Raw genomic sequence first — 22,619 nt, 5'->3', positions numbered from 1 at the left:
ATTGCTGTTGTGGACATCTTTGAATAGATTTTGATGATAAATGTTGCCATTTGCCAATAAATACATTTGTAATTTTCCTGGTAGTCTTTTGCCAAATGTAAATGTATCTGAAATTAGTGAGATATTAATACCATCCTCTGAGACTTGTAATGGAAGATCTCGGGCAGAATATTAAAATTCTGAGGGGTAGCAAGGCACTTATCATACAGGAGCTGTTTAGCCATAAGGAGAAATTCAGCAGGGAGGATTGAAAGGAAGGTAAACAGATAGCCAGTACCCTATGGTCTGAGCAAATACAGTGGTACAGCTGAAGAGGTGGTGAAAGCATTGCTGAGTTTTCTGTAGATTGCTGGAGCAGAGCTCTTTGTTACTCTTGTCACGATCTACTCAGGTGAAGTGAGCTGAGAGGAGCAGGTGCAGCGGGGTGATGGGCCAAGCAAGAAGGCTGTGCCTTGAATACATCATGAGGCATTGAGCAGCTGCCTTTGAGAAACAGCTCTTTCAACAGGAACTTTGAAAGCATTTGTTTCAGAGGCTGCTGTGCACAGCTGCCATTACTCCCATTTTCTTCAGCAAAAGCAACACCTCTTACTCTGTTGATGATAGAAATGGCCGAAAACCCTGAAGATGGTTCCTGTATGTCTTTTAAGTGTATGTACTCTACCTTGTATCTATCCCTCTAACATACAGATTTTTCTTTCTACTCAATCTTGTACATTTAGCAGAAGTACAGAGGTTTATTTGCATGATTAGCAGTGTCCTAGTTTCTCTCAGTTTATGGAAGCTTCTTACACTGCAAAATTAGTACACAATGAATACCAGATTGTGACTCTCCTTTTTCTAAGAATCAATTTTTATTATGGGTCTCAGTTCAGGGAAATCCTGCTGGGCATACTTAAGTCCCACTGACTTCAAACTCAGCACATGCTCAAATGTTTTCACAAACAGGAGCTAACATTGGCTCTAGCAGGACATCTAATTGCTTACTAGTACGAATCAGTGGTTCACAATCTGTCCCAAGTGTTCAGTGGTGCTTATTTGACTTTTTGCACTTCTTACAGCAGGGCTTAAACAGCTTGCAAGATCAAGCCCCTATAACTATAACATTTTCCTCAGGACTCTGCTCCTCACAGAGATCAAGGAAGCCTGTTTTAAAGAGACTTTGAAAGGTAGAGCTGCAATGATTTATCTCCAGATGGGAAGCTATGTTTTCCCACCTAATCTCTAATGTAGAAATTGAAAATAGAATGCACATTTTCTCCCCAGCCTATGAAGGTATAATTTTATTGGTTTAACCCTTCATTACTAAAAGTAAGTTGTTTCATGTGAAGGTAATAATTTAAGTGATTTAATAGTTTTGACTTAATGGTTTATAATGGATTTTGGTTCATAGCTCTGTCCATTCTAAATGCGAGAAACAGATTATTTTTTATTACATCTGCAATTTATTCTGTATATTAAACAGTAATTTTGGGGAACAAAATTTTCTCTTTGTTTTCTTTTCTCATTTTTCAAATTAATAGAAGGTTAATAAAGATGTCAACAAATTCCCTCTTCTAATTATTTAGTTACTAGTGCCATTAATTTCCTATGAGAGCAGTGAGCTAAGAATGCATTGCGGTTTCTTACATTAAAAACTTGTGTTGGTGTTTCTGTAGTCTCAGTAAATTCTATTTGGCGTCTTTAAAAAAAGCACCTTACTTCAAAGTATAAATTTTATAGGGTTTTGTTTTAAAACAACAGGTTTGGGGTTTTTTCTTTTTTTTTCTTTTTCTTTTCTTCTTGTTGCTCTTAACTTTTTTGATTTGTAGAAGACTAATGTTGTAGAAGATTAATATAATGCAATAGTATAGTTTATACCCTGTCTTTGTTTTTCTTTGTTATAGCTTGGGAACATCTATTCAAGGAAGGATTATTATATATTGGTTTTTTGAGCATATTTTCCTAAATGTAATTATTTCGTGAAAAGTAATGCTTGATAAATCTCAGAAGAGGTAGGTTAAATAACTCAGGCTCCTTTATTAGATGCCTTCTAAGTATTCTGTGAATGACTTCATAGATAATAACCATTATGAAAAAAACTTATAGTGTTTAATATTTCTGCTTTTGATGCTGTAAAAACTATCACTCTAATGAAAGTTTCAATCAGACCTAGTTCCTTGAATACAAAATTCCATTAAAGTCAGTATACTCATCCATATGAGGTATTACTTCCTGTAGCAGGATGCTCTGCCTCAGTGGGCCTACCTCAGTTTCCCTTTATGATTCAATTGCTCTTTATCTCTCAGATTCACATGGTTTATCTCAGCTTCACTGCCTTTAGAATGGAGTCAGAGAGTTTCCACAGACAGTAAACTCTGAACTGGAAACAATCTTGACAGTTCCAACAGAAGCCCACGTTGGCATCTATGGCACTAGCTGCTCTCTTGTGTTGAAAAACAGGGAGTCCAGCTTGGCTTTAGCTATTCTGAACAAAGGCCAAACAAGAACATACAGATAAAGGTAAAAATTTGTACAATGAAGAAAAAGGCTTTCTTGGCTTTTCCTTTGTTTCCCTTTTCTTCTTCAATAAAAAATTAGACTGAAATGATATTAATTGTATTATATGAGTGTTAGGACAATAGGATAAACAAACAGGGTGTTAGAATGATAAACAAGATCACATCTTAACAATAAAGTATGCAGATAATAAAATACCTGGATAACTGTTTCACAAGACTATTTGCTTGAGTGCTAAAATCTTACTTATTGGCAGGCCTTATACTAGATCCAGACCAATGATTTTTAAAATCCTTTGTTATTTACAGTAAATCCTATTTTATACATGTACATCACACCTGCTATCTTTCCCTGTAGGGGACACTTCCTTAGTTCTAGAGCTGATGGAACACTTATATATGCTTTTTTTCAAGAGGATATATTATACAAGGGTGATTTTCATAAATATTTTTCCTCCACAGCTATAACTGACATCATAATGGCACTCAGGAGCTACTGAAAGAGTAGAAGAAAAAATGGTCTAGCAAACCAGAAAGTAAAAATTGCATCTTTGCAAATAAGTCCTCAATGCTTATGAATTCAGAACATACTCAAACTCTGAGTATTTGTTGATTTTATAAAATTTTGCATAGGTTCAAAATGGCATTACACTGACTAATTATCTTTAATCAGTACTCCAGCTGTAGGTCTGTCATTTGGCATGTAAATATCAGTAATCTTGTCATCAACTTAACACTTTTTTTCTTCGGATATAGAAGGTCACAGCTTCTGTTGAAATTGAATCTAATCTTAATTTGAAAGTCTAATATTTAATGTGTATACAAAAGATGTCAGACAGAAATATCTTTAGTCTTTTGCTTTCACTTTACAGCATTTTGATATTTTTACTTTGGAATCCTTTGACTTTGGAGTGCTTCTCCCAAATTTCTTGAAGGAAGTCTTTCTAAAAAGGCATTTAACATGGCGTTTGGTTTGGCTCCATTCAAACTACTGTAACAACTCTGTCTTCATTTCAATACTCATTGAAGAAGGAGATAATTACCCCTACATCTTTTCTTCTCTCAACAGTAATGACTCGGGTATCACTTGGAAATGAGAAGTCTTCTCCCAGCTCTGCCTGAGGAAGCTTTATTATGTTGCTCAAGAAAACATCCTAATGGCCAAAAATTTATTTAAGGAAATGGTGGCAGGAGAAAGATTTGTGTCAGTGTCATTGTGCACAATACAGTTCAGAAGTCATTGGGTCAGTTACCTTTTGATAAGTGACTTTCTCATCACATTTGCTTGATTTGACAGCAAAAAATAATTACAGTACTTGAAAAAAAGAAAAGACCAAATCAGGTTGTTGCTCCAGCTTTGCCAAACTACAAAGAAGATTGAATTACATTGACATATCTAACAGTAAACTGACATTACATTTGATCTTAACTGAAAGGCCAAGTAGAACAAAATTATTGTAGTGAAATTTCAATGAAAGAATATTATTTTTATTTTATTAAAATTAATTTTATTCCATCTGTCTTTACACAGAAATGCATCTATGCAACAGTGAGCACAACTGCAGCTAATATTTGTGTGACCTTCAGTATTATGGTAATTTATTGAAATGTTCTTTGTTAATTAAGAATATTTAACATAAAAGGCAACTAAATTACTTTTACCAATTAATTATATCTCTGAAATTACTTGAGTGATCAATTATCATAATCAACAAGCATTACAGAAATAAAGAAATAAACGAGTGAAATGCCAAATTGTCTGTTTTAAGCTTGTTTTTTGTTTGTCATTGTAAGGAATAAATGTTTTTTAATAATAGCCCATTTATGTGTTGTTCAGTTCTAAATAAAGTAGTACTGGACTCTTCATTAACAGGGAAATTAATATTTTCAAAATTCTTGCTTGTTCAGAATTTCAGAAAGTATGTGGAGTACATGTATGAGGATTTAGCAAATGCTCACCTTTGAAAGAAGAACTCTAAGATTACTGTTGGATAACTCAAATGCAAAGCCCTTTGAACAAAGTTCCTTGATTATTTGCCTCAAACAAGAAAAAAAACATGATGAAAAAATGGAAGAAAACAAATAACTGACTATTCTGTAAGTTCTTTAAAAGCATACAACTGTTGCAAACTGAAGATGATGACACATGATAAAGAGATTAAAAAGATAAAATATTGTGTTGTGTCAAGGGATTCAGTAACTTCCAGTAACTAGACGAATTTATTGGGTATTTTCTGATATTTGCACCAGGAAATACAAATTCTCCAAACCCAAATTTTCAAGGAATATAACAGTCTCAATTTTTACTGGCAATGGCTTTCAACAGCATATATTGAGGAGTTATATTGAGTTGGTGTAGAAAAAATTCCAGCTACTATTTTTTGTGTTATCAATACTTTTACAGCTATGGAGCACATTCCAACAGAAGAGATGAGGGAACCATCGATCAGGAATGTACATCTACTGCATACTTGGTAAGAGATCTGTAAACAGACTCAAGATATGGAGCTTGTTAGTCTCATGCCAAACCTAACCATAAGGTAACCATCTCTGCTCAATAGCATGGGTTTTAGGAAAAACTCAGAGAATTTTATTATGATGGTTACTTCCGTAAATACAGTAAGCTTTGGGTGATAGAAATTTCTATCATGTCCAGGTTTTAAATGAGGCACTTTCCCTGTTCCTCTCTTCCTCTTCCTCTTCCTCTTCCTCTTCCTCTTCCTCTTCCTCTTCCTCTTCCTCTTCCTCTTCCTCTTCCTCTTCCTCTTCCTCTTCCTCTTCCTCTTCCTCTTCCTCTTCCTTTCTTCCTCTTTCTTTCTCTTTCTCTTTTGCTCTTTCTCTTTTGCTCTTTTTCTTTCTTTCTCTCTCTTTCTCTCTTTCTCTCTTTCCCTTTCCCTCTTTCTCTCCTTCTCCTTCTCCTTCTCCTTCTCCTTCTCCTTCTCCTTCTCCTTCTCCTTCTCCTTCTCCTTCTCCATCTCCTTCTCCTTCTCCTTCTCCTTCTCCTTCTCTTTCTCCTTCTTTCTCCTTCTTTCTCCTTCTTTCTCATTTCTCTTTCTTCCTCTCTGTCTCCCTTTCCCTGTTTCATTTCTCTTTCTCATTTCTCTCCTTTCTCTTTTTCTGTCTCTGTCTCCCAGTCTTCTCCTGCAAAACTACAGGTTATAAAAAATTTAACACAAAGCAGATGTTTATTTTTTAGTTTTACATTTCCAGCTACCAGTGTTATTTCTGAGTCTTTTCTGGCTAAAATCGAGTGTCTAAACATAGTTCCTTTGGAGAATTAGGGCTTCAAAATTGGAAATGTGTGGCAGATCTTGCATTTGCATTTGGAAAGTGTGCATGCTGATAAAGATTGCAAAGTCAATACTCAGATTAGTGAAGTTGTTTAATGTGCTTGAGTTTGTTTTCAAGTTCATGTGGAGTGACACATTTAAAGAAAAAAATATATGAAACCAGATTTTCTCAGTATTGCAAGTATATTTTTCTAGACAATTTTATTTTTTAAAAGTTGTAAAATTTATGTCACATTTGAAGAGCCATCCAGGTCCCACTCTGTATAAGACATGTGAACCTTGGTGTTTATACTTAGATGATGATATAAAGTCAGAGCTGGACATGACTATGGCTGCCAAAATTAAATAAATTTTTCACATATCTGCAAAATTTTTTAAAAGCATTTTCATTTGAGATAATTGTAGAATTATAAAGCTGGTTGCAAAGGGTAAACAGGGAGCACATGGCATTGCACTTATTAGTCAAGGTTCTAACGAGTAGACATTCTAGATTATTTTCTTTTATGAAGGTAAAAAGAAATAAAATCCACTTGTCAAATAAGCAATATGACCAATGAAACAGTTACTTCACCCTTATCCTGATCCTTGACATTAAATACTGCAGCTCAAAACTCTTTTGCTTTGAACAGAGGTTTCTACAGGCAATCAATGCAGGCTGAGTGCTTAGACTATGCCCTGTGCCTATTCTGTCTGAGGGAGAAGGAACTATTAAGTTTTGGTGGGTCTGTGTCACCCCAAGTTTCCTCTATTCAGGGGAATTCCCTGGCTGGACATTTAAGCTGACTTCCAATCTCATTTGCATCAACACAAAAACTGCCAAAGGTTCTGGCCCCAGAACCTTTTTCTCCTTCAAAAGCAAAATCAAACAGCATGACTGAACCTGGAAGACTGAATAAGCAGCTCCATCTGAATAAAGGACAGAAAGGGAAGTAGCTAAAGCAAAATCATGCTTTCTTTTAGTGCTTTCCACTTTGACTCCACAGATCACATCCCTCAGAGCCTGAGCTTAAAATAACAGCTTGTTTGTGATGTGTGCTACAAAAGACTCAGCAAAGTCTTCCACTACTCTGAAACAGAAGTCTTGCCTTTTAAATTAAGTAAATACTTCTCAACTGAAAGGAGAATACAAGTGTCCAGAAACTTCTATCGTTCTGGAATATTACTGGAATATGGTTAATTTTTACGTTTTCATATTTTATATGTTTAGTACCTTACACATAATTTTGTTTTGTGTATGGATATGTTTTCACTGCTCATTCATATTTTAATTTTTTATTTTATTTATATACATATTTTTCCTATTTTCATATCTATACATTTTTTTTTCTTGATACAAAGCAAACAGACAAAACCCCAAATATCTGATTCCCTAATCTGATCTCAGTTGGAAGTGAGTTGGTCCTGCAAACAGTAGATTTTTTTTTTTTTTTTTTTTTAATCTCTAGGTAGTATTTGCATGATAGCTTCATTTCCATTCTTTCTACCCGGTGAATGAAAGCAACCTAGAAGACTTTACAAATGTTCAGAACATTTTTCTGGATTTTGCTTTATTTCATTTTTTTCAAACCGACTAAACAAACATTACTACTCTTTCCTTTCAGTAAGTTATTATTAATTTCACAATAGCTGGTATATCTGGAGGTTCAATATAAAAGGTAACGTGGCTGAAAGGATTTGTGAGCATGCTCTATTGTGCTTACAGTGACAACTGGGTCATGCCATTTCAAAAGAGTTGAGTTCATTAGCTACTTGTCTTCTTCATTTTAATGTACCCATTACATAACTTATTAAAAGGAGAGAAAGAAATACTTTCATTTTCAGAACCAGTTTACTCAATCTGACATTGAATAGCCAATTTATATTAGTATTCAAAGTATGGACTTTCACCAGGATTGCTGCTGCTAGCATGCATAATACATGCTGCTAGTTCTTTAGCTCCTATAATTTTTAAAGCATCTCTTCTTTCTCTTTTAACAGGTTTCTTACAAAGGAGGAGAAAAAGACAAATTCCCCTTGGAATGGTGCAAATAATAAAATCTGGCATTCTTCAAGGATTTTTCAGGATGTCAGGTTTGAGCAATGATGCATCTTAACATTTGCTTCATGCTAGAATGAGAACATCCCAACAAGAAATTTGTGGTTGTCATAGCTCAGCTTTGTTGCAGATATTTGGAACAGGTTTGGAAATAAAGAAACAGTCAAGGTTTTCGTTATTCATTCAACAGAACTGCTGAAAACAAGTTACATTTCAGCAAAAGTGAAACAAAAGTTTCAAAGTTAAAAAGAGAACAGCTGATGGAAGGGAACACAGTGGTTCTTAAGTTATTATTACTTCTAAATGATGGCTTCTAGCTTAGGGGTGTTGACCTATCTTAGAAGTTGCCTGCCTCTCTCCACAGTCTTACTCATTCTAACTACACCTGAGGTAGGCAGTAGTGTTGTTTGACCTCAGAGACGTAAATATCTTCCTTTATGGGCTCATTTCCACCACCCCCTGTCAACTTTACAGACCAAGCAGGGATGTGAAACTAGGTCAAGTGCCTTAATTAAACTTTTGCAAAATTTTGCACACTGAAGTACTGACATTAACAAGGTGTATTCAAGTATAGGTTATATTCTTTTCATCTCCTCAGCTCTTTTGACAGTGTACTAATCAGACACTAATAGTTCTTTCTTTCTCTGTCTCTTTATCATCTCTATCTTTGTCTTTGTCTTTGTCTTTGTCTTTGTCTTTGTCTTTCTCTTTCTCTTTCTTTCTCTTTCTCTTTCTCTTTCTCTTTCTCTTTCTCTTTCTCTTTCTCTTTCTCTTTCTCTTTCTCTTTCTCTTTCTCTCTCTCTCTCTCTTTCTCTCTCTCTTTCTCTCTCTCTTTCTCTCTCTCTTTCTCTCTCTCTTTCTCTCTCTCTCTCTCTCCTCTATCTCTATCTCTCTATCTCTACCTCTATCTCATCTCTCTCTCTCTCTCCTTATCTCTTCTCCAAATTCCACAATGCTGATTTTATACTTAGTGATAACACTTGTATTTTACTTTAGGACTGGATCTATATCAATAGTTTTAAATAATAGTTTTATATAAATAATAGTATATAAAATAGTATATAAATAAATAGTATATATAAAAAATATATATATTATATATATATATAAAAAGTATATATAAAAATAGTATATAAATAATAGTTTTAAATAACCAATTTATATAGAAATATATCTGAACTTGAATGTACTTTTGATCTATTAAAAAGAAAGTATGAGAAGAAAAACAAAAACCAAGTATAAAGGCATCTTAAAATGTTCTTGTCTTCTCAGTCCTCTTAAAAAACCACAGTCATTGAAAATAAATTGAATTACTAGAAATACTCATAGTTTTAAACAACTCAGCATTGTTGTGCAGTTAGAGAATAATTTGAAACTGTAGCTAAAGTAATTACAATTTATTATCTATAAAGCTCTGAGGCACTTGAGATAATTAAATTATTATTCCTTTAAAATATGTTTGTGTATGTCTTTCTCACACCTGGAATACTGTATCCAGTTTTGGGCCCCCCAGTTCAAGAGAGACAAGGATCTACTTGAGAGAGTTTGCTGGAGAGCTACAAGGATGATTAAGGGACTTGAACATCTCCCCTGTGAAGAAAGACTGAGAGAGCTCTGTTTAGCCTTGGGAAAAGATGGGTGAGAGGAGCTCTTATTAATGTCTATAAATATCTGAGGGATGGGTGTCAAGAGGAAGGGGTCTGTCTCTTTTTGGTGTTGCTTGGTAATAGGACAGGGACTAATGAGTATAAGCTAGAAAGTAGGAAGTTCCACCTCAAAATGAGGAGAAACTTCTTTACTGTGAGGGTGATAGAGCACTAGAACAGGCTGCCCAGAATGGTTGTGGAGTCTTGTCCTCTGGAGACGTTCAAACCCCACCTGGATCTGTTCCTGTGTGGTCTGCTCTAGGTGATTCTCCTTTGGCAAGGGGCCTGGACTCATTGATCTCTAGAGGTCCCTTCCAACTCCTAACATTCTATGATTCTGTGATTCTCATGTGATCCTGCTGGCCTTGTTGAAGACCCTGTTTCTCCTAATATCACACATTGCAAAAGGTTATGAGGTCAGTTGTGGGAAGTGGCAAAGATAATGTGGGAGATAAGAAAGAAACGTGTTAATGAAATTACCTTTTTTGCCATAGGGATGGTGGAAAAGTACTGAAAATAGGGGGAAAACACTAGACCTTGGTAGGAGGAACTTGTGGGGGTCTTGTGAGAAGACCCTGGGAAAGTATGTATGTGGACCCTCAGTTTAATAAGGTTTGTCTCAGCAAAGGAAATTTGTGTGTCTGTGAATAGTATGCCACGATTAATTTCAGATAAATAGGGTATAACTTCCTTGAAATAATGATACTAAAATTTGCATGAAAGACATCTAAGTGAATATGGCTATATGTCCCATGTATGTCTCTTGGGTTCTCAATGGCATATTATACATTCATAATACTACTTAATATGGCAAAATGCATAAATTATTATTTTTCTGTGAAAAATATGAGGTAATCCTGAATTTAAAGCAACTACAAAGTAATTGTATCAAGTAGATGTATCAAGATACATCGTAAAGTATACTTTTATAGTGTAATTCTTTTATCTCTGATTGGACAAGTTGTCTTGAGGAGGGAAATGAAAGCCTTAAGCCTGTATTCTTCTCAAGAGCCTCCATGAGAATCCCAGTGGAATAATTAGAAGTGAAAAATCAAACAAGAACTTAGAGATGTTATGTAAAAACACAGAATCTTGTATGGTCATTGACTATAAAGGTAAGAATCCTGAGAACCCAACACTTTTATTGATTTAATGCTTTGAAAACACTCCTCAGGATAAGAAATAATCTCCTTAGGATAGATTCTATAGCAAATCAGCTCAAAGAAAATAAAACTCAACAGTATTAATAATTCTCATTTAGCTTTTGAACAGTATGTACCTTATCATTGTAGGATAGATATTCAGTGTCTTCATAAAAATATTTTTGATTTACCCTCAAAATGATACATTCTCAAGAAGTTCTTTCAGTATCTGTTTGTGCCCCCCCCCCCCTTATTATGCTAAAACAGGAAACATTTTTTGTCAATTATTTAGTGAAATGTGAACAGGGACACACAAGAGTGCAACAGCATATTTGCATTTATGAGCCACATCCCTGACTCTCTCCATGTGGAAAAAGCTACTCAGGTGCTGGAGAAGTTAGAGGGACAGTCCCCACCTTAGGACTGTAGCAGACAGCCATACTGTGCAGTTCAAGATATATATGATATATGATCAGATACGATATGAAAAACTTCTTCTTGAAACAGTATTTTTGGAGGTTGTGTGTCTGGTGACTGGTTGTGTAATTTTTATTGGCAAGAGAAAGGTCTATCCTTGTGTGTTTTCAAACTGTTTCAATTGGGTGTTGATTAAAAAGCATGTGAATTTGATGAATTAAACTGCCATTAACAAAATAGTAAAATAAATGATTTGTTTTCTGCTTGTTTTAAAAGAAATATTTCTTTATATTTAGCTTATGAAAAGATTTAAAATAATTGTGAGCACTGTTTACCTTCCAGGCATTCAAGAAGAGAGTGAATATAGAGAGGATGTTAGAGAAATGCTATGTTGCTTAATGACAGCCTTTATGAGAAGAGGCAGATGTGATGGACAGATGGGTGTACTAACAGAACTAAGTGCATTATTAGCTGCTCAGACATTTGTTGAATGTCAGCCAAAACTACTGAAACATAGCAATCAACCATTGTTAAACATATCCCATAGAGAGAACCACTAGATAGATAACAAAGAGGTGTACTGTTTTTGGTTAAGGAGCAGAGACAGAAAAATGTTTATACACACTCATAAAAAACATGTTTTGTAAATAAATGAAAAAGTTTGTTTGCCTTTAAAATGGCTATGTGAGTTTAAATTATCAGTAGTTCATCTAGGTACCTCACATAATACCATTTAAAAATATTTCTAACCTGAGTATTTCCTTCTGCACATCAAGAAAAATATAAGCTAATATTTTTATTATGTCCCTCAATTAAATAGTTTACAAGCATTTTAAATAAGCCACTTACCAATGCTAACATTTATTTTACTCCTCACTGGAATGCATTACTCCTGGTGAAGTCTAAAATCATCCTCCGGTTGGCTTTCATTTTCTGTCTGATTTCTGTGGTCACAACTGATGGATGAATTAAATCAGAAACTACATATACAGAAGAAGTAGAAATATAATTTTGGTCTTGATGCTCTTTAAATAAAACTGCACCTCACTAACATTCAGAGGCTAATTGGAAATGGACTGCAGCACCTCTGAAGGAGGTCATGGTGTGAGGGCAAACCATAACAGTGAGTAATACTTGAGAAAAAAGATTATCTGCTTTCTAACATGACAAGAATGATTTGCAGTTAATAATAGAGGGAGCAAAGGCCAGTCTTTTCAGTTACCCTTGGCTTCACCTAGGACAAAATAAAAAATCACTCCAGTTGCTGTGAGCTACTTGCCTTTTTCCCAATCATTATTGCTTAGTTATAACTTAGTGATAAAATCTGTCATTACTGACTTTATTGACGTTAAAGTTGATTTATTTGCATGCCTGGTGAATAAGAACTGCATTATGTTGGCTTTCAGATTGCTTGCATATTCAAGATAGTAAGTGCATCACTGACTTAATTGCCTTTTGCTGGTTCACTTGCTCTCTAATCTCAGTTTGAAAATAATATCAGGTCATATTCATCCTTGGCATAAGTCCCTTGACTTCAGCAGTACTGCTCTAGAGGAGAATTTGATCCATTATTTTTAAGCTGAGTCAAATGATAATAGAGCTGTTTATTTGATAAAGCATTTTTTTCCTTCTAGTGCCAGTCAGAATAAAACAAGATAAACTTGAAGGCCAAATTCTGCTCTAAGCTAGCCACTAATGTGGTTGAACATCTTAAAGACAATTTTGACGTCCATATTCAAATAACTTCTTCCAGAATTACACTTCCTGTTCCACTCTTGGGAACATGTTTGAGAGCCAAGTACTTTTTGTGTACATGGGGGCCACATCCTGAAAGGTGCTTAGCACCCAACAACAGAGCAACAGACGTCATCTGCCTGGACCTGTGCAAAGTGTTTGACATAGTCCCCCGCAACATTCTGATCTCTGAACTGGAACGATAGAGTGGATGGATGGATCACTCATTGGGTAAGGAACTGGCTGGCTGGCTGCACCCAGGGAGTTGTGATCAATGGCTCAGTGTTCACATGGAGATGTGCAAGGAGTGGTGCTCCTCAAGGATCAGTCCTTGGGCCAGTGGTATTTAACTTGGACCATTGGTATTTAATTTTTGGCAACACGGACAGTGGAATTGAATGCACACTCAGCAAGTTTTCTGACACCAAACTGTGTGATGAAGTGAACATGCTAGAGGGAGGGTGTGCCATCCAGAGGACCTTGACAGGCTTGAGAAATGGGCTTGTGCAAACTCCATGAAGTTCAACAAGGCCAACTGCAAGGTTCTGCACCTGGGTCGTGTCAATCCCATGCATGAATACAGGTTGGGAGGAGAAAGGAGTGCAGACAGCCCTGAGCAGAAGGGCTTGGGGATGATGTTGGGCCAGAAGCTTAACATGAGCTGTCAGTGTGTGCTTGTGGGCCAGAAATCAAACCAGGTCCTGGTCTGTACAATCTATTTGTGAAACACACAGTGATGAAAATTCCCTTCTTCCTCGGCACTATGTTCTGTGGGTTTATTATTCTGTTAGAAAGATTTTTTTAGTGTTTTTTGAAAATCTTTCTAGCTTTAATTGAAAGACGTTCCAGTTGATTTTATAGCCTGATCTTGATAACATTTGCAATGCGACAACAAACCCTTTAGCTACTTTATGAGGAAACAAAAATGTCTTGGTATGACTTTTAAATTTGTTGCCTTTTAGCATTATTGGGTGAAATTTGTCTAAGTAATATGAATTACTATGAATCATTCAACCTATCCATTCTTAAAAATCATTTCACCATTTAATTTCTGTATCATTTACATTATAAAATTATGGCTCTAATATTTTAAAACTTCCTTTTATCTTCTTGTGTGTTCTTTTGTGTCTTATCTAGAATTTGTCTAATGGCATGACAACAGTCCTAAAAAAGTAATACTACATTTGCAATCCTCTATTGTTCAATAGAAATTAACATTTTATTTGCTTTGAAGTCTTTTTGTTTTCCTGAGTACATTGAGCAATTACTTTGAACAAATTGTGTTGTCATGAAACGATCCTTTTCCCTACTGATTGTTGTTGATTTGGGAGGTACCAAATGTACAGATGAATTATTGTAAAGTGGCCAGATTCAATATACACTTTTACTTATGCCTTTGGAATTTCCTTTGGTTTTACACTAGCTAATACTCTGACTTGTTTATGCATGGAATTTGTTGCTACCTCTTCATTCTTGACATATGTAATTTTCAGCAAGAGACTTTAGTCCATCCTTCTATTTATCTTTTTCTTCAGAACATTATTAAGTGTGTAAGAAATGTGTCAAGTGCCACCATTGCTAGTAGGAATCCAAGGGCATCGCATTATTAACCTTCTTCTGTGTTGAAAATGAACTTATATCTGTCCTTTGTTTTCCTATCTCTTAGTCATTTCCTAATATAAAACAGAACTATCATTCAGTCTGTGGCACTGTTTCCTTAATAATCTCTTGTGAAGAATTTTATCACGGACATCTTGAAAGTCCAACTAAATTATTTTTTTATATAATGGGTGTTTCTGCTATTTGCCCTGTACTATGAGTACTATGTCATTATAAAGAAGTTGGGTATATTCCAGTTGGGAGCAAGTGAAAAAGTTGGTGCTTTCACAATTATTTCCAGTTTAGTCTTAGTTTAATCAGGTGGAAAATTCAGTTCTGTTGCTGGTATCCTTCATTGTTTTCAGGACGATGGATATTGGAAGCATTTGTATCATGCAAGCTAGTTGTTCCTTTTTCTTAAAAAGCAAGTCTTTTGGCCATTTCAGGTCTGAATACAACTGAAAGGGTAGGGAAATTGTCTTAGACATTTTACTCATTTCTGATGCCTCCAAACTCTTGAAATGAAATACAGTATTGAAAATACTGTTGATAGCAATCTTAATCAAGACATTGAAACTTTCTGAGTGTTCCTTGATTTACTAGGTGAAACAATACCTCTGTAATTTTTTGTTTTAGTTTGCTCGTATGGTTTTGTAAAAGTATGTGTCAATGGTTCTTACTTTTCCAGGATTATTACAGTACTCAAAAAAATGTCCAGAATTTCCCAATGGACAGCCTATCAATAATTGCTATTAAACTTGGGTTAGAAAGTATTTACTTTGATGTGAACAGGAAATATTCTGCCTTATTATGCACTAAAAGTTTCAGAAGTTCCTTAAATTAGTGATTTACTTTCATAACTGAGTGATATATACTAGTCTGATTTCAAGAGGCGGTGAGCACAAGCAGTATGCATTGACTTTAGATGAAATCACAGCTACTTAGAAGAGGCAGGAATTCATACCCACCACTTCCACGAAACAAAATAATATATGTCTAAAGGCATCAGTTTAGCAGCCACAATGGGGCTTTCAAAGCTCTTTCAGAACACAGCACAATTATGTGCTCACAACACACTTCAAGGTGCCTTTTCAGAACATATTAAATAGAAATGCATTTTACGACCAAGATACCAATTATTTTAATGCTAATCTGGTAAATAGGGTATAGTTTAAGAATGATCTCTGCTCAGGGATTCCAAAAGTATATGAAAGACTATATAACTTGAAATACTTTTTATCTCTTCAGATTTATACCAATTTCCATTTGTTCTATAGTATTGTGTGAATAGATAACACAAATCTTATTATTAGTTTTCTATTTATAAAAAATTGTTTCAAAAATACAACCTCTATTTTGAAAGATCCTTCTACAATGACCCAAATCTCTTAAAAACTGTACTTAGTCAAATAATTACATGTAGAACATCTTATTCCTTGGAAAAATATCAAAAGAGAGATGACTTTTAAACTTGGTGTAATTATTTTCAGAATTTTTTTTAAGGTTAAAAAAAAAACTCTGTGATGGGAAACAATGTTAAAGAAAATCAGAGAGTTCTTAGCATATTTTATCTTAAAACAGTACTACAAAAAAGAAAAGATTTTGTTCTGATGTGGTGCTATCACATTTGCACTGACAATTACTTGGCACAAGTTTAACATTTCCCTGTGGGTACTGTCATGGAAAAAATCAATGGAAAAGAAGGAACTGCTTCTTGCATGGCAAGGTTTAATGTGTCCAGTGTTTGTCCCCAGATTTAGGAAGACTTCTGTTTGTTGGTTTTGGAAGACAAGAGGAGAACAAGAAAATGAAAGCTGTATTCTGTCTCCTGCTCTAAGGCAAGACTACATAGAGGAGTGGGACCTTGCACCAAACTACTCAGCCAAGTGCATCAAGTGGATGATTACACAGCCTTGTTTCTTATTTTGTGGAGTCTTGATTGCTTGTAATCACAGATAGCCTCCAGTGTTTTGTTAATGGCTAAGACTGACTTTTATACTTCTCTGTTGCTAAGGTGTTTTGGTTTTTTTTTTGTTTTGGTTGTGGGTTTTTGTTTATTTTTGTTTTTGTTTTATTTGTTTGGTTTTTGTTTGTTTTTTTTCCCCTGCTACATTATTTCAATTAAGGACCATTATTTGTGTAAAGTAGATTGCTCACCCAGATTTTTTTTGTTGCCACTTTTTGTTATATTTTGACTAAATTCCAATTGCAGCAGTGTGAGAGGTTATTGGAAGTCATTACAGTCATTATACTGGGCCTGCTGATGTTGTAAGATTATCTGAAGAGATTTATACAATCTGTTCTGTTTCACTAAGAATAGAACCCTTAATTACTTTACCTGTTAGTATTCCATTGAATAGAAATATTCCTGCAGTTCTAAGTATTTTAGAAAAAAATATATAAAAATAACAGCTGCTTCCAGTATTAGTTAAAGTCAGATTCACTTTTAAACTCGCTGTAGTTGTAACAACAACTCAGTGTCTGGGTTGTAACTACTGTACCACAATTAAAGAGAAGATGAGCTTTATCTCAGAACTGTAATAATATTTTGGCTTTAAGCTTAAAAATATAAAAGCAACCAACCTTCTACATAGTGAGAATTATGAGGGAAAAAACTTAAAGTACTGGAGAGGAAAAGTAAGTTTTCCCTCTTGTTTTTCAGTTTAAAACACTTCTGTAACCACACAATTTCTTTCTTAAACTAGTAAGTTAATATAGTGCTTACTGAGCTACTTATTGGAATGAGAGAAATTATTTATTTATGCCAGTTTTTACACATTACATACAGCAGAACAAGGCAATGACTAGAATGCCTGCTATTTAATTTAGTTAGCAAACTAAGGATCTCCTTATACGATGGGACTTCCTAAGGTGTTTTTCCTGTGGCTAAATTAATCAATGTCTATAGATAACATTGCAAATTGGGAACCTAGCTATTTTCTAATAAAAATATTAGCCAGCATTTTCTTAAAAAATGGATAAACAACTACCTACTTAATGAAATGGAAAAAAAATAAACCATTAACTAAATTCGTTTATCTTATCTTTTATCTTATTCTTTTATCCCATCACTAGTGATATCCATGGCAATTCATTATGATTATTTAAGAATTTTTATGTCGTTTTTTTTTTTTTTTTCAGAGACATAATATATGCTTTATTTTATAATTTTCTTTTGTAATTCTATGCACTAAACTGGCAGTTTCATAAGTCATTCACTCACCAGAGGCTGCAGCTCTGCTTCCAAGACTAAATGGTGCCATAAAATATGAGCTGTTTGTATGAATGCAATGGTGTGAGGTGTACTAATGTTTCACACGGTCATATGGTAAAAACTACCAGGTGCTGAAAGGAGTTTGATATGGAATTTTTTTCAGACAGATTTGAATTTAAAATTCTGTAGGGAAGATACTGTCAGATTTAATCAATTTCTTGCTATATTCTTTACTTCTCTTGAAGACATTACTATATTCAGGCAAGACTCCACGTAATTCCTTCTAGAACATAAGATGGCTTGGCCACAAAGATTGTTTTTAAACATGGAGTCCAACAGTTTTCTGAAAGCTGAAATCATGCTGGTGGAATGGAAAACAAATATATACTAGCTGGTTAGCCACTATTTTTCTGTTATCAGGCTTCTCTCCAATTAATTTGCAGGAGAAATTAGCTACAATATTATTTCCTTTCTGGCATGAAGCAAAGTCTATCACTGAGTCTCACTTGAAACTTCTGTCTCCATGTTTAGGAATCTTCACAGTTGAACAACAATGGAATCAGTCTCATAAATGACACAGAAATTGGATGTTGGAATGTGGGTCTAGGACAACTCACCTTCAGCTCTCTGCTATAACCAACTCTTGGCCAGACACTTCTCCACAGCTGACTCTCTGTCCCTAGTGACACTCATGTCACCATGGAGGCTGCAGGGCAGGCCCTGGGAAAGTCCTAGACTGGAGTTCTGGAGTCAGCAACAGGCAGCACTGGATGCAGCAACACAGGGATTCAGAAACACAAAAACTGGGATCAAATCCAGAGGAACAGGAAGAGTCCTTGCAGGATGCCTCCCATGGAAGAAGAGAGCTTGACCCTTGTGATTCCTCAGATTTATAATGAGTATGAAGTGCATGGAATGGAATACTTTGGGCAATTTTGGGGCACCTTTCCAGTCCACTGCTCCACACAAGAGGGTTGCAGGTGTGATTCCTTTTCCTCCCTTTGGTTTCTGGCACACAAGTTTAGCAGAACTAAGTGGTGGCTTTGATTCTACTTACCATTCTCCAGCAGTAACGATTAACACCAAGTGTTACCAGTCCTAGAAGCAGACACTGACTGGAAAACATGCTGTAGATTTCAACCAGTGAAGTTACTTAGAAAATCCTTAACTGGAAAGGAAAATTGCTAGAAAGAAAATTTGTTCTGTCCTGGCTCAAACCAAGACAAGAGGTTAAGATGCGAGTTTTCATTGACTTTCAGTAAATGGAGATATTTGACGTCTTAGGTCCAAACCCACCCCATTTTAGCAGTTTCTATTTCCTTATATTAATTGAGTTTTAGTTAGATTACTGAATTGCTTAGGAGTATGCTTTTTCTTTTAAAACACACAGCTTGAGATTTTTGCTCAACTGCCTTCATGATTTTGTGCCATATTTCACAACATATTATTAGTTCTGAGGAACAGAATGCAGTTATGTGTAGTAGTAATGTAGTGTTAAGTTCTTTGGGGCTGGTAATCTGTGTGTGGTAGTGCAGCAGGAGTTAAAGTTGCACAGAGCATTAGTTTTAACCAATTCATGTCATCCAAAGACTTATTTCAGTAGACTGTAAACTTACTACAAGATCTGGCAGCAGAATCAGACATGGGCAAAAATACATGTTTTACCTAAGAATAATCAGCAGAATGAAAAAAACCTCAAAACGTATGTTATATAATTAAACAGTCCCTTTAAAATTTGCTTAATATGAATGGCTTTCCAAAGCATTTCAATTTCCCCCTTTGCAATATGTTAGATGTCACCTGTGAATATCTCATATATGAAGTCATAAGTCACATGTGAATTCATCAGACCAGGCAATGGATCCAAAAGCTCCATTCCATCATTTCTCAGAATATTCTGTTTGCTGTTGGTCTCTTACCAATATTCATTGAATCTGAAGCTGTAATAGACAGCAGAGAGATTGTCCAGCTTCAGTAGCTTTGTTGCAGCAGGAACAGTTTGCTAAGTCTGATTTAAATTTACTAAAACCTGCAACACTGTTCTAAGGCAGGAAGAGATGTTTTGAGTCAAAAAATACTCTACCAAGTGGGATGTGTCTTCTTTAGTGACAACTAACAGTAAATTAAGTAGAAAATTCCGTACTACTAACTTTTCAACCCATATCATTTTTGCCTTTCTAGAGATAAGCTTTAATCAGGTATAACTTATCTCATTGGAGCTTCAAGTCATACTGGCAGTAGTCATAGAGTTATACATAATGAAAAACATGATTTATGTTTTATCTGCATTTTATCAGTATTTATGTCTTTTGGTATTTTACCTCAACAGTTTTTTAAAAGTTGTAGAGAATTGTCAAGTAGAAGAGAGAACTGATCCCCATGGAAATCTGCAAAATGAGAGATCTGGAGCTGCAGGCTTCTGGACCAGGTACATTCCTCAGGAAGGCTTTAAATCACATTAAGTAATTCCCCTGATTCCTGGTATTTCTGTCAGGTGGAAAAAAAAGGTGATTTTAGTGTTGAGAGAGTTAATGTTGCAGAAAGGCAATGGAAGATAAGAATAGATGTCTGCCCATCATCATTTATCAAGCTTACTAAAGCTGTTTCTTTCCCTTGTTCAGGCTTAAGAATGTAGGCTTCCAAATCTAAAATGTCCATATCTGATAGAGGAATTTGCAGTTGCTTGGGGTTTATTTAATTGTTTTAGCAGATCAGAGTAGGGATACACTAAGTATAACATATGCCAATGATTTTTGTCCCCCATCTATATACTTTACATTTTTACCAACACTAATCAGTAACCTAGTGGCACACATGGTGAAAATTATGCTAATGGTCAATTATTAGCTATAGAAATCTGTCCTAGAAATCAGCAGCAATTCTACCCATATTGATTCTTCTATGCATATAACTACACTGTTTGCTTACATGGTACAACCAGCAAGAAAACAAATATGCAATTACTTTAGGAACTACTCACTATTGCTCCAAATATCTTAGAAAGAATTTATTTGGGAATTAAGAAATACTGGAATGTTTTCCCTCATCACACTTTCCAGTCTGGAGTAGCAGTCCCTATATCTCTTTACAGTGCAGTAGCTGCTGGCCTGATTGGCTTCAGTTTAAATCCTTTAGTTCAGCAAGCCCTTTTGCTTGTGAATGCATGAATTTACCATTTTTCTCCTCTTACAGAGAAATATAGTTGTTTTTTTGTGTTGCTTCTGATACATTATCATACAAATTGCTACCAGCACCTCCTAGCCCAAATGAATCTTTCATCTAGCTTCATCTAGGCTTTCATCCTAGCTGTTGTTCAGCCACATGGCCTATTTGAATAAGGGGTTTTATAGTTGTGACATTTTGATATTCAGAACATCTGAGTGGCGAGCAATGAAACAAAATGAAAAACATTTAGTGTTCCAATATAATAGCAGACTGATCAATAAGATAAAGAAGCAATGAAATGGTGAGCCATAAGTTTGTGTCAGTATGGCACAATATATATAAATAGCTCCCAGATGTGTTTTTCCCATCAAATAGCCAAGATTGAGATGGTGCAGGTCCAGTCCCTTGTGCCTTCTTAAAGAAACCACAACTGTTCAGTAGCAGTGTAACAGATGTTCAAAAGAATCATTTACAGTCTAAATGTACGTGTGAGCAGATGTACCATTTCTGCTACACATAACTTTGGGGGAGAGGGAATTTTAAAGAAAATCAATAATGAGCAGGTCCATATATGAATTACTCATCTAATTATATTTAAAAGGTAGATTAAGGTTCTTTGCTTCAGTGATTGTGGTTGAGATAAGGAGGACAAGTGATGAGAGTAACTCTGCATGATTGACTTGGCACATGTGACTAGATCAATGAGATACCAGTAAGTGACAGTAAATGGGAGAAGCTCGTGCCAAAAAGTCCATCCTGTTTTTTTTTCGGTGCGTTTCACTAGATGCACATGTGAATACAGTGCCATTAACACTGAAATGATAAAAAATAAATGATTTTGTCTAAAAAACTGTGGGAAATTCTGTTTACTTAAGTAACGTGTTCAGTGATGGGGACTTTTGTGATCATTTCCAGAGTGTTGCTATAGATGGGCTGCCTCTGCAAAGAATGATCTTATGGGAGCTGAATGATTCTTTCAGGCACCATATCATGTTGTCAACAAGATATGCAAAGAGCTACAACTGATGGGAATACCTTGCCTCAGGGTGACCTCAGAAAGGTGTACCAGGGATAAGCAGAAGACAATTTTTTCTCCCAAGAATGTGTCCACAAAAATGAGCATGTAATTCCCAACTTTGATTTGCTTTAACAATAGATTATTTTTTCTAATATTGGAATAGTTCTCATTCCTTAAGCGTTTATTTTAAAAGGAGTGAAGAACTTTGGAAATCTTCTGTATTAGTACTAGAATTCTAAATGCCTTGATAAATTGTTTCATATCTTTTCATATCTTTTTACAGACCATCATATTCCACATGGAATATCCGTGGGCAGTGAAGGATTGCGTACAGAGATGGAACCATTTAAATTATATTCCTGCGTCCTGTGATTTTCTCATTGAATTTTCATGTGCTTTTGGTAAGAAAAAGACAATTATTTAACTGTTTTTCTTTAAAAATCACTTTAAACCTCTGAGAGTTCTAGCTCCAGCTCTGAGAATATTTTGCCTTTTTTCCTATACAGGCCTTTGAACCGATAATACCAGCTCCATTGTTTCATTCTTGGCTGTATCTCTGTTTCTTGCCACATTCACTGGCTTTTGAAGTCTGTTTTGACAATATTATAGAGAGCTCTTAGAAATTTCTAGAAGCTAGTTTGTGACTCACTTGCTTCAGTACATCTGATTCCCCAACTTATAGAAACTTCTTGGGAAATTAAAAAATGTATAGGTTCCCCCCTGGACACATTACTACCATGGAGATGGAGCTACCAAACTCTCCTGTGAGTCAATGGGAGATTCACCAGTCCTCTCTTTTCTATTCCCTCTCCCTCACTGCCTCACATATCAATTTGTCTCTGGTTCACTATGAAAGGAATG

This window comes from Calypte anna, chromosome 5A (assembly GCF_003957555.1).
Source record: "Calypte anna isolate BGI_N300 chromosome 5A, bCalAnn1_v1.p, whole genome shotgun sequence".
In the NCBI taxonomy this organism is placed as follows: Eukaryota; Metazoa; Chordata; class Aves; order Apodiformes; family Trochilidae; genus Calypte; species Calypte anna.
The sequence above is the reverse complement of the archived record's forward strand: the minus strand, read 5'-3'. Positions refer to the sequence as shown.